General features: G+C 39.0%; 1 pseudogene; it reads right to left on the bottom strand.

The window, feature by feature from the left end:
- Nucleotides 1-14,612, bottom strand: part of LOC104538108 — a 16,177-nt pseudogene extending 1,565 nt beyond the window's left edge.
- Nucleotides 14,613-16,748: the final 2,136 nt, after the last annotated feature.

The following is a 16,748-nucleotide window of genomic DNA, read 5'->3' as shown; positions in this document are numbered from 1 at the left end:
GCTGTCAGAAATGAAGTGGACAAACAGCTGATTGTCTGTGGTGTACATGGTAGCTATGGGGCTGCTTCCACAAAACCGTCCATTCCCTCTTCTGGACACCAAAGGTGGGGCAGTGTTATCTAACCCGTTCCTCAGCTAGAAGAGAAATTGCTGATGTTACTCAAGCAAAGAGCCCTGGAATGTAAACTTTGAGCACACACCATCTCAATGCTTCCAGCCATGTTGGGAAAGGACAACCTAGTGATTAATTAATGCGCATCAATAAATAAGACAGAGAGAGAGAGAAATATTGCCTGTGATATTCCTTCTTGGTATTTCCACCCCTGACAGCCTGGGTTGCCTTACTGACACTGGAATCTATAAGATTCAGTAGCTTTTAGAGCTTTGAGGATTTGGTCTTCTAGCCAATAACCTCACCTCTACATAATCTCCAAGGTTGCAGGAAGTATCATCACTCTTAACCTGGAAAGGCTGTTCAAAATGAGCAGCAATGATAAATCCGGAGGTTACCACTACACGCCAGGAACAATTCAGATTAGGAGGATAGTCTTGAGGGTAGTTGGGGGATGTTATCACGCCCCTGTCTATGTGCAAATAGCCTCCGCAACCTGAGAAAAACAAATTGAAGTAAAGAAAAAAATATTAGCATATTCACATATCCATTTAGAGAAAAACCCTGTTTCCTAAAAGGCAGAGATGACAGGTAAAAGCAAATGTTGAAGCAAGCGAGTTGAGGGGCATAGAGCAATACGCACAATGAATGATCTGCCAAACAAAATCGAGCAGATTGCAAGATGACACACACCAGACACCTTGACAGTGAGACTCAGTTCTCAGACTTAACAGACGAGCAAGCAGGCAGCTATGCCAAGGACCTCCCATAGCACGAGCATATTGTTACCCTGCGAGTACATTGCTTCTGGACATGGACCAAGCCACTGTCACCTACTCATGCTGCCAAGTCAGAAAAATTTCCTCTGGCTGCCTGTTGTTATCCTAGCACCTCCCTTGGTGCCTCAGCCTGTTCAGGAATCTGTTCTCATCCCTGGGTGTGTGAGGGGTGCCACTGGAAACTGCTGACACTCCTGCTGGACCTTACATAGCTTTCTGCATTTGTTTCTCTCTGCTTTGTGTCTATGCTCTGAGTCATTTATTTCCCTCTCTTAGTTGGGCATTCACTCTCCACCTGAGCTCTTATAAATTTAGGCATACATTTTTCTTACTTCTGAAAAGCAACTGGTCTGGCTGTTGAATCATGCTTTGTTGTTCTATATTGCTGGGAAAATAGCAGATTTTACCTTTGCAGAGTCAGACATTTATTCATGCATATTCATGAGATGTGAATAATTGGTCTGTGTGATTAATTAGACAGACTGTAGACAGCTGTTAAAAACAGCTGTTAAAGACAGCCAGAGTATTTTCTTTCCTTACCCCACTGTTATCAGCAAGGCAGATATTTATCTGGGGAAGAAGAGAAACAAATCTTACTTTTGTGAAAAGAGGCATTAAACCCAGCTCCAGTGACGCTTGCATCTGACATGAAGTGGATGAACATCGCCTCTCCAGTTGATCTTACTGGCCCAGGAGGTTCTTGCCCACACAGAGTAGCCAGCACTGGAGAAAGACTAGTGTCTCCTGAGAGAAAAAACCCCACAAGTTAATGTCAAAAAGAAATAGTTCACATCTGCCTGTTGGTTGCTGTGGCTCACACTTTCAGGCAGGTGCTTTTTGAGATCTTTAACCCCTTGCAGACTGAGAAATATTTTTATAGGTGTACTGGTTCTGGCTGGGATAGAGTTTATTTTCCTTATAGTAGCTAATATGTGGCTATGGTTTGGTTTTGGAAACAGTGCTGATAACACAGGGATGTTTTCATTATGGGTGAGCAGTGCTGACACAGAGTCAAGGCCTTTTCTGCTTCTCACACCACCCCACCAGCAAGTGTGCTGGGGGTGCACAAGAATCTGGGAGGTGACACAGCTGACCCCAGCTGACCAAAGGGATGTTCCAAATAAATGAGTGGCTATGTGGTGCTTAGCTGCTGGCTGGGATTAAACCATGACAACAGAGCACCAAATATTTTGCTAGACTTTGCTAATTTTATTTTAACTAGCATAATGTCTCAGCATAGATGAAGAATACTGATTTGGAGCATGATGCCATTGCTATCTAGATTGCTTAAGCTCAATGGACATGAGAACGCCAGGTACTGGGAACTTCGGTATCTATTGCATGCTGTTGGGGTAGGTCAAGATTGGCTTCTCACCGTCTTGGATAACAAGTTTGTCATAGCTGCATGAGCTGTGAGATTCTATGTCTAGGGCCAGGATATTGAACTCCACAGTGGAACCAGGAGCTCTAATAAGCCACACACAGTCAGCAAAATTTCTGTAATTCATGGGCCATCCTGGTGAGAAGAGGAATGAAGGTGTTTCTTCAGTTGTTACAATCCCTCCGCATGCACCTGTCATGTACAAGAAAACAAAAATAAAAGCATCCTCTTTTTAAACTGAACACTCTCCTCATATAATTTAAGATGACAATCCTATAATTAAGCACAATGGGGTCAAAGTGATGACGTGTATATTCACAGGAATGCATTTCTTCAAGCATTGCTTCAATTTGGAAGGATAAAACCTGAAAATCCTGACCTATAAGGAACTTCCCGTGCTACCTAGTGCAGCAATGATGTGACCTATTTTACCATGAGAAATATCTGGTAAAAGACCTAAGCATCTACCACAGTTTAACACAGGTTGCATATCAGAAAGGAATGGTGCATACATAACCAATAACACATAAACAATTTAGCCCCTCTTGAAATATAAGTACTTTTCTTTCTTCACTCCTAATGTCTTAGCTATATGTTTCAATCAAGATGGAGTCATCGCTGGGATATCCAGTGGCTCAGTGCTCTCCCAGCACACAAACCCATTTCATGCTGCTACTGTCCTGCACAGCACTTAAACCCATTATGTTCTGCTACTGTCCTGCAGAGCTCCAGCAATCCTTAGTCCTTTTGTCTCCAGAAATCTGCCTTCAGATTTAAAAATTCAGATTGCACAATTTCTTAGTTAGTCTTAACTTTCTCTTATTGAATTTGCTCAAAGAAAATCAGTGGTGCAAAAAGCATATTCCCTCTCCTTCCAGGAACTATTTGTCAGAGATACATGATCATACTGAGCATATTATCTTTATTTATCAATATGGAATGCATTATAGTGAAAGGTTTCATATCACAATAGCCAGTGATTTAAGAATGGTATTTCAAGAGGGATACTTTTTCATGAAAGCATAGAAAATGTTTAGCTTTCTTGAAATACACACGTAAAGAAAAACACTCCTCTAGCAACATGCTTATTTTTAAAACACTGTAAAACAGTATATTGAGAGTTCCTAGTAGAAATAGCTTTTAAAAGCCATTAAAATGCTTAATTAAAATGTCAATGAAAACTTTCCCTCTGTTAACAGCTTATGGGGAAGTTGGTTTGGGTTTTTTTAAGTAAAGCTCAGTATACCATTGACTATATCACTTTTTACCATGCAACCCACTACAAACCTACCTCTAGCAATGGTGTGTGTAACAGGAGAAGCATCCACTGCATCCCACTCCAAAAGAAAGCCTTTTCCACTCACAGACGGATCTGACTGGAACTGGATTGTCATTGAACTGCCAGAGGATGCAAAAGAAGCAGGCTCTACACCACAGTATGTTCCAATAGGACGAAAGTGAACAGTGGGTCCATCATACACCTGCAGAAAGAAGATGCCATCTTTATGTAGGCAGATTTTCATCTGCCCCGTACTCAGCAAGTTTTCAAAGATAAAATTACCCTCTTTAAATGAGTGAGGGATCCTTCAGCAAATTACAGTTAGAGAGAAACCCCTCTCACAGAAAACAGGACAAAATCTCCCTTTCTATTATGTACTGTTAATTGTGAAGCTTTCACAAAAGAAGAATCTGACTGGAAGCCATCAACTTCAGCTCACTCCCCATCACAGGGCTGCCCTTTGGGAACACAGACTGGCTTCCCATGTTAAAAGAAGCCCACTGGTACAATCTTGTCCTTGCTGAGGAGAAAACCAATAGGATCTGCAGGGAAAAAAGCAATACTTTCTTCCTCCTTCCACCAAGGAACACCTATACTTTAAAATCTATCAAATAAATACACAATAATATTTTTCTTTTCATTTTATGTATTTATAAGTGAAAATCTTGTCTGGTTAAAAGATGCTTCTCTTTTGCCACCTTTCAAACTTGTGTTCTTGTCCTCTTCCCCCCAGTAAAAAATGTCCAGTAGAGAAATCTAGGAAATATTAAATAAACATTAACATTACACTGAAGATCTGACCCTTCAGTCAGAGTAAAGGTCAGGCTGATTCACACCCACGGAGTTTCCAGCTGATTTGAGAAAATCAAAATGCTTTCAGAGGAACAGATGAAAAAGAAAGGCAGGCTGAGTTTAAAGAAAGACGATGCTGTTAAAATCTGACATGAGATGAGGGAAAAAGTTATATTTCCTTTTTGAACTAATATTAAATTTGGATATCAGTGAATTAATAATGAATTGAATATCCTGAATCTATTGAACTAGTATTAACTTTTTTTTTTCACAAAGCTGAACGAAAAGGATAATTAGGGAATCAGCTGGTTTAAAAAAAAAAAAAAAGATGAGAAGGGATTTACCTTATTTAATTAGGCAGTATGTTTAGCTGAGTTCAGAAAGAAGTTGTTGCCTTTTTTGTTCCATTTTGCTTAGCACCATTTGTGCTGTATTTTTCAGCCTGGTAAAAAGGCTAGATTGTATTACAGGAGGGTACAGAAAAACAATTAAACAGGAAGAAAGAAGTACGTTCCTACTGTCAACAGATAATTACTCATCCAGAGAGAAAAGAAGGTGCAAGTAAAGGACTGTTCCTTGTAGTATTTTAAAATAACATTATTTTTAAACTCACTGAGATGTTATTATCACTGTTGTCCTCAACTGAACCAGCAGAGAGTAAAGTTCAATCTGGTCTCTGACCTGAAATTCTTAGATTCAAAAATTCAGGATTGTACCATTGTGGAGTTATTTTTAATAAGTTTCAAGCTTATAGATTGGAAATATTGGTTAAGGAGACAAAGAGTATATAACCCTTTCTATAGCAAATAATGATTGTAAAGATGGGATAGCAAAAGCAATAAGTCACACCAGATCCTTGGAAATTCTCCCCATTCCTCTTGTAGGTTTCTCTAGTCAACATTTTTACCAAGGTTAATTGAAATAAAATAACTCCTTGTAATGAAATCACCTTTAGCTTGTCATAATGGCATCTGTAATGATTTTCGATATCCATCTGCAGGATACGGCCATGGATAACTTGTGAAGCATTAACAGTTATTCGCCACTGGTAGTTGGAATTGTGAGGGTAACTTCTGGGCCACTGTGGTGAAGCTATTTGTCCTCTGCTTCCCACAATGTCATTTCCATACACTGAAAAATGAGAAAAAGACAACTAATGCCTCTGATTCACATATATTAAAAGAAGCATTGAGGCCCAGCCTGGAATATAGCTGTCATTTCAGCCCATCTGACTTAATTTACTTCGGACTAGACAGCACTGTGAGGCATAGACTTCTGTCTCAGACAGTCCTAGGATGCACATCTAATTATTTACTTGTAAGGCATGCATTTTCCTTATCTGAAGGAAGTTACTCATTTTGGTCATGAAGCTCTACATGTAGGAGAGAGGAGAAGATGGCATACCTAAATATACTTAATAAACCTACATACATGAGTTCTGTTCTGACATGTTTTAGAGCATCCCTTTACATTCAGCAGATGCTTTACAAAATATTTTTAAGTGAATTTACAGCCTTGTCGACATCAACAAACATTTTCTAATTGACTTTACAGGGACAAACAATCTCTTTTCTGAACCATTTTGGAAGTGTTATGAAAGAACAATAGTTTTCAATTAAATAATATTTACTTACAGTGAGAGAATGTGGCCCTGAAGCCAGTATCAGTGCCTGAGCTGTCTGAGACAAATTTGACCCACAGGACATGTCCAACAGTAGATGTATAGTTTGAAGGCAAAGAGTTCCCACAGAATCGTCCTACCAGCGTGCCTGTATCATTCCATTCACGAATCTCCAGGTAATCTTTGGTGCAGCTGCTACTCTCTTCCAGCTGAAATGTTCTGTTTCAATAGCAGTAGAAGAGCATTAGCAGACATGTGACTGGCACATCCTTCAGAGCTCGCCCTGTCAGGCCACTTAACTCCCTGCAGCTGATACCACACCATAACCCATACCAGAGGGCAGCCACAAAACCCTCCAGAACCCAGAAGTCACTGCTCATCACCTGGCAGTGCTGCTGATATAGGGCACTTTCTTTTCTAGCCCCTTATTTTATGACAGAACTTCAGTTTGCAAAGTTATAACTTTTAAAAAGTTCTCATACTCTTGTAATATTTCTTCATTCTTCAGCTATGAAACACAGAAAGCCCCCGATATGTAAAACAGATTTTTAAGTCCAGGTCAGACTATTTACTGGATGCACATCTATTGGATGTAGAGAATACTTTTAGCCTTACAAATAATTTTGCAGCCCTTTCATATGTGAATTATTTCAGTACATTCTCTGGTGAGAAAACAATTGCCAGAGGCCTAGATTTATTTGTAGTTTACACCTCAGAGCTCAGAAATCCCTTAGCAGTTTCTCGATAATTATGAAATACTACTGTTTCTCTGGCCTCTCTGAGTTTCACATAGCTAGGTGTACAAAACAAGGATTGCTATGAACTCTTCTAAACCCATTTTTACCTTAGAAAATGAATGAAAATGAAGAAATTATAAATTCTTAATTATTGCATCAAGCCAAATACTAAATATATGCCAAAAATAAAATCTGTTATTTTAAGTGAAGTGCTTCAATTCAACCCAATGCACTTTTCAGAAGCAGGCTATGAATATATAGTAAAGATTCCGGAGAGTGCCTCTTATAACCAATGCCTCAGATATTTGTACTTTCTGCTTTTCTGGTAACAACTCCTTCCCTTCAGTCCTGAATATAGTCATATGTGCTCAGTGTACATATGCCATGAAATGGGTCCAACCACTCCTCTGGATATTCTTCAAACTAATTTAAAGCTAACCCTCAAATTGCAAGACAGGAATTTCTGTTCAGACTGAGCTGAAGAAAATTAATGCCTCATGCCAACAAAACTTTATAAATCCCTAAGATTAAGTTAAATAAAATAAATAGTGCTTTCTAACACAATTACTCTATGCTTTTCAGTATTTTCAGCCTGCCTTTCAGCTGCATGTAACTGAAGAAAAAGAGGTTTACATCTACTCGGTGTTACTTTATATAACCAAATGTATGTTCTGCTGATAGCTTCTGCTTCACACTGGATTTCTGTTTTGGTTCTGAAAAGTTGTTATTCATTATTTTGTAGCAAGTATTTTGGAAAATGTTTTCAGGCTGTAGTACTTTTTCCCTGCTTCAGTGAGTAAAGGAGGAATAGAATGTCCTTTTTATTGCACTAGTGAATCAGTATTTGCCTAACAAATTGCACCGTATGCAGTCAGCATGTTACTGGGCAAATTTTCCTTTTGTCCTGATTAACTGTAAATGCAGGTTTCAGAATTACTTCTCTTTTCCTGCTCATTCTTCATCAGCTTTGAAAGGGGTCAGTGCACTCTTTCTTGGCAGCAACCACTGTTTGATGCCAGGAAATGCAGAGGCTCAGAAATTCCATCGCAGGGGCAAAGAACAACTTAAGGACCCTGGTAAAGGACTCCACATCGCTCTCTGGGCCCCACATGACTTCCCTGTCAGAAGCCTTCAAAGTAAAGTTACTTTGCTGAAGAGAAAACAAAATTCCCTCAGATATTCTCCTGGCCCCTGTTGTACCTTCACTGCTGTAACTGTTGGAGAAATTTTGAAGTGTTTAATATCAATTTTAACATTACAATCTGTGGAGTATCTGGGCCTTTTATATTACTCAGCTATATAATAAATACCACAATGAATCTGGTAGTAAGGAAATAGTAGGAATTTCCTTTGGAAAGAAAAGGCAGAGCAATGCTAAATTTCCTCTTCCTGTTTATAAGTGAGTGAGAACTGGCTTCTTCAGCATCCCATGTTATTTAAACAATAAACCACCTATTCATATAATGCTGTAAATGCCTTAATACAAGCAATGACTAAGACAGGAGAACACTGATTGCAAGCATCTAACCACTGCTGTCTTCTCTTTCCAAGTTACTCTAAAAACATGTTTCAGCTTTATCATCTGGTAATTACATTTCCTAATAAACACAGAGCATCCTTCTTTCAGGTCCGTTAAAGGGCTGAACAATAACCCCTGGCAATGCATTTACATGAAGGACAGCTGGAGCCTGTTGCCAGGGGAGCCGAAAATTGTCCAGACACACTCGGTGTTGAGTGGATATGGGTCAGGATAGCCAGGGCTGTTGAAAGCTCCTCTGTCCATGTGGAAAGTACCCCCACAGGCTGCAACAAGAAGGAGACAGCAGAGGCTTGAGAAGGATGACATAAAAAAAAACAACCCACAAAAAACCAAAACCTTGACAGAGCCAGAGCATTTGCTAATCAAGAAAGTATTTCTCCTTGTCTCCTTATTCTTTAGTTTGTTGGTATACTAGCTGAGACCTTGGCCAAAAAGAGGAAATGCAGTAGGGGATTTTAAAAGAGGGAATGTTAGAGAGACAGAGATACAGGATCTGCTTTTTTTCTTAGAAGTCAGAGGCATAAGGGTAGCAGCACCTGTCATATGGACTTACATGATGATGATGCAGCATAGGTGGCATGGAAACCCCTGGCAGTAATTTGGTCATTGGAGATGAAGTTCACCACCAAGGCCTTACCAAAAGAAGTGATAGGATGTGGTATAGTCGTGCCACAGTAACGGCCTGAAAGAGAACAAGCCAAAGAGAGAAAAAAAATGTGTTCAGCATGTAATTACTACTGCTAATTTGACATCAGGGATTAATGCCTGACAGCAACCAGGAGTAACATTTGTTGCTTACAATTGCAGTTGTCAATTCAATCTACATAAAAATCAAATACTCTATTTCATTATCACAGAACCCAAGTCTGGGGACAATTTTTTTAGCAGAGGAAGGACCTCCTGCACTCCAGATACCCTAGTCATTGGCTGTTCTGTCATTGAGCTTCTTTGTGTTCACTTTATCCAGAAATTACAATGTAATTGAAAACAAAACCAAAAAACCCATGAAATGTATCTGACAGTAGTCTCCATTTCACTCAATTGGTTTCTGATGAAAAAAAACAAGTGACAAATAACAGAATGGTTCTCCTGTAATGGATCGTAGCATGGGGATTAGGAATATGAATTACAATCTAGCAGAAAGGCATCTGACAGCAAAAAGAAAGACAGCAGCTAGTGTCCCAGTCCCCTTTATAAGTCAAAGCCAAGAGCAGGAGACCAAAAATTAATTCTACACTTTGTTACAAATTATTTAAATGGAGTGCAGCCCCACTCCACACAAAGGAGCACAGACAAAATTAGAGTCAGGGTAAGCATAATCAGGCACAAATATTCCAAATTTCTCAAAAAGGAATCTGAGGCAACCCTGGGGATGTGAAGGAAGTCAGGACCACCCTGTGATCAGGACTTTCTCACAGCTTCCTGGCAGTATAAGCCCTGAATTTTGCTGCTCCAGGCTGCTCCTGCCACTTGAAGGTGATGGCTCTGGACAGAGATGTCAGGAGAAAGTTGTAGAAAATTCAGGAACAAGCAGAAAATTAGGCCTTCCAGAGCTTGAGGAGAATCCATTTTCTGCTCCTAGAAATCTGCAGCTTTCTTCACCTATGTTTAGTGTGGACTGTGTTTACAAGTGTGGGTTACATTATGCTTTTGTCCACTTAACTGGGAATTCAGTTTAAACCAAATTGCTTGGTTCCCAATATTGTTCAGCTGAGGAGGAAGGAAAAGGCAGCTGGAGTCAATTCCAGGTTAGTAGGAATACAGTCAGAGCTTGGCAGAACTGTGCCATTCACACTGAAGACATATCCTCCATTCCCAGTCTCCTCTGGCCAGAGCAGCCAAGGAGTTTCCTTTATCAGAGAAAATCCATGAAGCAGGGGGACACTCATGGAAACCTTCTCCTTCTTACCTTGGGTGTAATTCTAGATATGAAATAAACAAAGGTACAATACCTTGAAGGGGAGCCTCATAGTTATTCCCATCCAAAATCTCCACAAAATCCATTGTGCAGTTTTGTCTGCTGTTTTCAGTATCAAAGTCAGTGAATGAAAGTGTGATGTGGTTGACTGGCAACAACAAAAAGTAAAAATTTAAAAGAAGTTTGGCATTTTACAGAGAAATAATGACACATAAGCGAATGTACCATATTTTCTTTTATCCCCCAAAGTCAATTAGTCCCCATAAAACATCTGAAGTAGTTTAATCCCTGATAAGTGGAATAAATTTGATGGAAGTGGATTAATCCTTAATGCAAAGGTCCTGGTAAGTCTCTACATATTTCAGTATTTTCTAGTACACTTGACAATAGAAGCATAGGATTTAACACCTATACATGAATCTCAGTCTCCTAATATCTGAACAGCTTCATTATATACTGAAAATACCAGCAAATACAACATGGAAAATTTACACACATTCAGAAACCAAACTTATTTCTACACATCTGTGACCTTCTGTCCCTTAGTGATCTATACCATAGATCCAGACAAAATGTGAATTGATGCTGCCCGGCTCCAGGCTTAGGAAGAGATGCTTCTTTCATCGTTTTGTAACATTCCACATACATCAATTGGACTGGTTAAAGAATCATTAACTACCCTCAGCTATATTTGTACAGAATTGGATTTTCCACACCCTTGGACTGCAGACTATGCCCTGAAAAAGAAGATTTTTTGACTTAGGGTGTTTTTGACTCTCATATTGCTCTTGCTTGTCCAATACGAACAAAGAAGAATCCACAAATGGAAGAAGAAGGACCAACGCCAACCTGTGAGGGTAGTTATGCCTGGCCTTATTCCTCCTATGCAGTTTGAGCAGGTCGGAAAGAGTCTCACAATTTAGGTGATAACTAAGTTTTCTCACACATTGACCAAGCCTGAATTTGACACAAATATTTCGCTTCTCACTGGGCTACAATTAATTAGCTCGAATAAGCTGAAATGACAGACATGGACCCAGGCACTGCATCCAGCAGGGTGCCACTGCCTGGCATTTGGCTGCGCGTTTGGCACCCTTCTGTGTCCTGTCTGGTCAATTAATTACCTCTATCAATGTAGGTCCTCAGGATACAAAGCAAAAAGGAAGAACACAGTGGGTGGTGAGAGCAGGAGACCTGTTGGCCTTCTCAGTAAAAGCAGAGCAGGAGCTCTGCTGTGGTTTGCCATTGGCTAAATCTACTGTACTTGGCTATGCCCTGGGATGCTGTGTGGCTGGCACAGCAAAGCCCCATGTAGCTGTAACCTGTGGTGTGTGGTGGTCCTGGAAGCAAGTGGAGGAAGCCTCTACATACACAGGCTACTTCTTACACAGTGTTTTTCTGGTCTCTCATACTGATGTAATTCAGGAGACAACAGTTGTGTATGAGTTTTCCACCTGGATCCAGGAAAAGACAATCTTTAAAAATAAATGTTGTGTTGGTGAGGAACAGCTTTGATGATGTCCATTTCATGTATTTGTATGAGAACCTATGCTAAAAAAAATATTTCTTATGTCCTGATTTTTGATTTGGTGTTTTCTTTGGCAAATTGATTTTCATTTTATAACTTGGCAAAATAAACTTATAAATGTGGTTGGAACATTCTATGGATTTAACAATGGCTAATTATCAGATGAACAACTGAAGTTCAGTAGTTTCTATTAAAAATAAACATTTATTTTAAATTGTATTACAAGGATAACATTTACCCAGTTGTAAATATATTTTTAGGAATATTACACAATTTAAAGGTAATACTAGGTATTAAAGGTAATACCAGTATCTGATGGAAAATATTTGGTATTTTATGATCAATTATAAATCTATGTAAAATTAGACAGGAACATCTGAGAGTGTGTCTATGCATGTATAACCAGTTTATTTATATTTTTTAAATTTGTATTTAAAATAGAAATTCCTCTGTACCTTTTCTGATTATTTCATTTTTTTTATGTTAACAGTATAGATTCAATCTAACACAACTCTAGTTTCAAAAATCCAGACCATAGTAAGTTTGGCTAAATACAAATGCTTAAATTACGTAAGCCCTTAGATTTTCTCAAGGATGAATCCAACTTCACATAGTATTCAACACCTCGTTTATAATTGCAACACTTGAGTCACAGTAAATCAGCTAAGATGACAAAGTTGTAAACTGTTTTCCTCATTATTTTCCTCATTTCCTTATATTTATCCTCATCTTTTACAGTGAAATCTGACTTAGGACCGATTAGGAGAGCCACACTCTCCAACTACCAGGATGCAGAACTTCCTAGTGAAATAAAGGAGGAGTTTTGTATTGTTATTTCAGAAAAGAAGATGAGGATGTTAGTCATCCCAGCTAACGATAAAAGATGTTTTTACTTACATGGTTCCTGAGCCTGAATAATCCAGCTGCAGTTCTGATTGTTTGGGTACTTGGCAGGATACAGAGGAGAGGAAATTGCTGCCCCAACTGAATCTGACTCTATGAAGCTGCCGCATGCTTTAGAAAAAAACACATACACACATGCATAAACAGATATGTATATATACAAAACATGTCTCTTGGATTCTGTAGTGAAAAACTAATGCATAAAATGTGTTCCTTTACACTGGTCAGTTTAAGAGTCAGCTTGACATGGTGCTGACTCATCTCATTTAAACTATGCTTTTACCTTGAAAGGTTGGACTAGATGATCCTTGTGGTCCCTTTCAACCTGGTATTCTATGATTCTACGTAAGATCATAATTAATTTCCCAACACTAATTTATCAGAAGAGACTTAAGGACTAGTTCCTAGCACTGGCTGTACTTTCTTGACCTGAATCCACAGGACATGCTGCATCTGGCTGACCACCTGAGAGAAGCTGGAGTGACTTGGGAACAGACCTCATCTTTATCAGCTCCTCATAGCCCAGAAGAGCAATCTTGGAGCCAAAATAACTTGGTTTCTGGGTAGTGCAATCATACATCCATTTCTCTGATCATTTGCCTGTGTTGGCAATTCAAAAGGAAAATATCATAACTCTCCAGAACCTCCCAACACCCAAGGATGGCATCACATTGCATTGGCATGACCCTGTTATGAGGTGCAGCAACAAAACTGCAATTGTGCGAAATGTTGCACATCTGCAACAGCTTGACTGACCACGTAACATTGGCTGAGAGTGCTGAATGCTGCCACGCCTCATTTCTAAGTGTACTGACTCACCATAAATCCCCCAGATCCCAGTTTAACACACAATTGCTTTAAACAGCAGGGTGGGGAGCTAGGTACCAAACACAGATTGATTTATGGTGTTGTGCTGCCTAAAACATCCAGCAGGAGATGGGACTTACAGGATTTTCTCAGGAAGAGGGAAGCTGGGTTGCCTACATCCTAGGTGGGGAGTACCTGCACACCAGGCCTGTTTTGTGAAGGGCCTAATCCAGTAAATGTGTTTTGAGAGTGTTTAACATATTAGGCTCTCATTAGCCTCAATAACTGGGGCTCCTGAGATATTTCCTGATGGAAATTCTTCTTTTTCTTTATAATTTTTATCAATATTTTCAAAGTTAAAAAAATTTCTGGGAAAAGTTTCAATTTATAGTGAAAGGAATCCTAAGAAGAAAATTAGTCAAAGGTATTTTCTCTGCGAAAACTAAATGGGTATATCTTGGGGAAAAATGTTTCCCAAGCAATTGTGAAAAAATGAAAGAAAATAATAAATTGTCAAATAGTATGAAATTTCACGAAATGTTTGGGGTCCTTATTCGTTAAAAGGGAAATCATGTAAAATACCAATTAGTCCTTCACAAATTGGATAGTTGATGTTTGGCAGGGTTTGTAGGCCTGAATATGGACTTCATCAACAGCACCACACAGAATTCTTTTACAGCTTTCAGATTCATGCACATGGATAGACATATAAAATGTTATTTTGTCACTAGGTCTGTGGAAACTGCTGGTTGCACATTTTTCTCAGAATAGTTGTGGGTAGCTAACCCTCAAGGGAGGAGGAATAAGAAGCAGCTGATGTGTGCTAGATGTCTTGCTATAAAAAGTAAATTTTCCCCCAATCAAAGAATCTAAGATAATGCTTAGATTTTAAATTATTTAATCTATAATGTGGAAAAAAATCACTCCAGTTAAAGATACACACTAGTATGCTGCATGTATAGAAACACTTCCTGTTATCATCTGTGCTAAAATATTGTGTCTAATACTAATAAACTGGTGATTAGACAAATATGCATTAATGTCAAATACAAAATTACCTTCAGTAAAGCGAGCGCTGAAGCCCCTGTTCTGGATGGTTGTATCAGAGTGCAGTCGGACATACATCACATTTTTGGTGGATGTGATAGGAGGAGGGTGCTGTCTCCCACAGAGTTTTCCAAGAAGTGGTGCTTCATTGCTAGGACCATCAAATACCTGTTATGAAAAGTTCAAATTAAGTACTTGGTTTCAATAAGAATATTGAGAAGACTTTTACTTAAATCCCTCTTTTATGTTTCATATATTTTGATCTTGATACAGCCCTGGTATGGGCACTGCAAACAAACTATGCATTGCCTATCTTAATTCTGTGGCCATTTCCAATAAATGCATGTATTTCAGGCTGAAGCTACTGTAGCCTTTAAAACAAAAATGCATCAAATAACCTGCTTCCTCTGTGCGTATCTGGTATGAAAACAACTCTCCTTTAACAATCCAGATATTCCCATATATTTGTGGTTTTATGTTAATGGTTAACTTGAGTTCCTGTGTTGCTTTTATTCTGTTAAACCCTATATCTTGCCTCAGTAAACACTTCCAAATTGGTCCTAGCATGCCACTAGTTGCATGAAGTGTTATTTGAGCAGAAGGTAAAGAAAAGTTGAAAAAAAAAAGAGGAAGTAAGCAAAGAGGGTTTTACAAAACTTCACTTTTAATTTTAATTTTACCACAAATGCCTTCCTTCTCTTTTTTCCTCCTTACAGCTGATATTTTTTCCCCTTCCTTTCTGTTTCACAATCAGGAAGAGAAGGAGAGTGAAGTTAACACCAATGAGTTTCTAGTTTAAAAAACATGAAAATTATGACAAGAGAAACCACAAAAAGGGAAAAATGGCCACAGTCTCAGAGCCTCCCACTGATCTTTCCCAGCCCTCCAGCAGATGCCATTTGTTGCTGCTGTGTTCAGAGCCATGGGCCAGTCTCAGACCACTTGTGCCCAGTTTCAGAAGTGACGAGCGCTGGCCCCATCAGCACAGTTGCATGACCCACAGATGAAGAGCCTTTGGGCTACTGGGCAGCAACAAGAATTTAATTCAGTTCCTGTTTCAGCATTAACATCCTGCATGACCATAGGCACAGCATTTAATATAACCTGTCACTCAGCTTCCTGTAGCAAAATGGAGAAAAATACAGATAAGAAGACTGGAAGATATTCAGGTACTAGGATATTAAAAGCTATGTAAAAGCCCACTTTGAGCAACATAATGCCATTGGGTTAGAAGTAATATACTTCTTAAGATTGTATTCTTTTACTTCAAAATGCCTCAAATTCCACCAAGCTTGTGCAATGCAGGACCAATGAATTAAAAATTTCCAACTAGACTGCATAACACAATGCAATGTTTATGCCTCCAGTATTCAAAGGCCTTTGAGCACATCAGTGAAAAAAAAAAATAAAAACAGTGGCTGAAAGAAAGGTGCCCTCTCAAATAAACCTTGGAGCTGAGAAAAAAAGGATTAAACTCCTACTTAATCCATTGACATTTCCTATGTAGCCAATGCTATATTAATGAATTAACCTTTTGCCCTTGGGTCTATTACAATAGCTTGCTCTGTGGGACCTTGTGATGGAGTATTAAATATACTGCAATGTCTGTAAAAATGAGTACCTGGTAAAGAGACCCCAAATATCGTCCATTCAACCTTCTCTTGCCATCCCACCACAATCAGCCCTTTAATACATAGTGTGGAGTATTTATTGTTCCTCTGTTCTGTATATAAATCCAACTGCATGGAGTTAAAAACCACAAACCATGCAATATGAAAAAAAGTAATGACTAAAAAATAACCCTTTGTAATTAATCCTAGACAGTAGTGAGAGGATTTTATCTGAATGCTAGACCTGAGAACAAGCATTGCATTGACAGGGCATAGAGAGAGGGCCTGACTGCAGTTCACATAAACTGCAGGTTTTGATGTATCTGTGCCACTTTGCACAGCTGAGGATATGACCACTGACACATAGACTCTTGTGAGACTCTAGTGGTTGAGCTTTCTCACTCAGAAAGATATTAAGAGACTAGGTAGGCATTTCAAGAGCTTTTCTGGAATAAAGTCTTTCTGTGGTAATACAGGACGAAGGATATGAAGTCAGAGGATTTTTGTCTAAATCAAGCATATTTGCTGTTTCTGGGCAGCCTGTTTGAAGAATAATACTTTCTCCTCTTTCACAAACCCAAAAATGATTCCTAGCCTTTACACTTGCTAAAAATCTGATTCAAGCAAGTTCAGCATAAGCATTAGTGAGATGCAGCAGCAACTCTTATGGGTTATGGCAGCTACAAGTTAAGCA

This window comes from Mesitornis unicolor, unplaced genomic scaffold (genome assembly GCF_000695765.1).
Source record: "Mesitornis unicolor isolate BGI_N332 unplaced genomic scaffold, ASM69576v1 scaffold48373, whole genome shotgun sequence".
NCBI classification, from domain to species: domain Eukaryota; kingdom Metazoa; phylum Chordata; class Aves; order Mesitornithiformes; family Mesitornithidae; genus Mesitornis; species Mesitornis unicolor.
The sequence above is the reverse complement of the archived record's forward strand: the minus strand, read 5'-3'. Positions and strand labels throughout refer to the sequence as shown.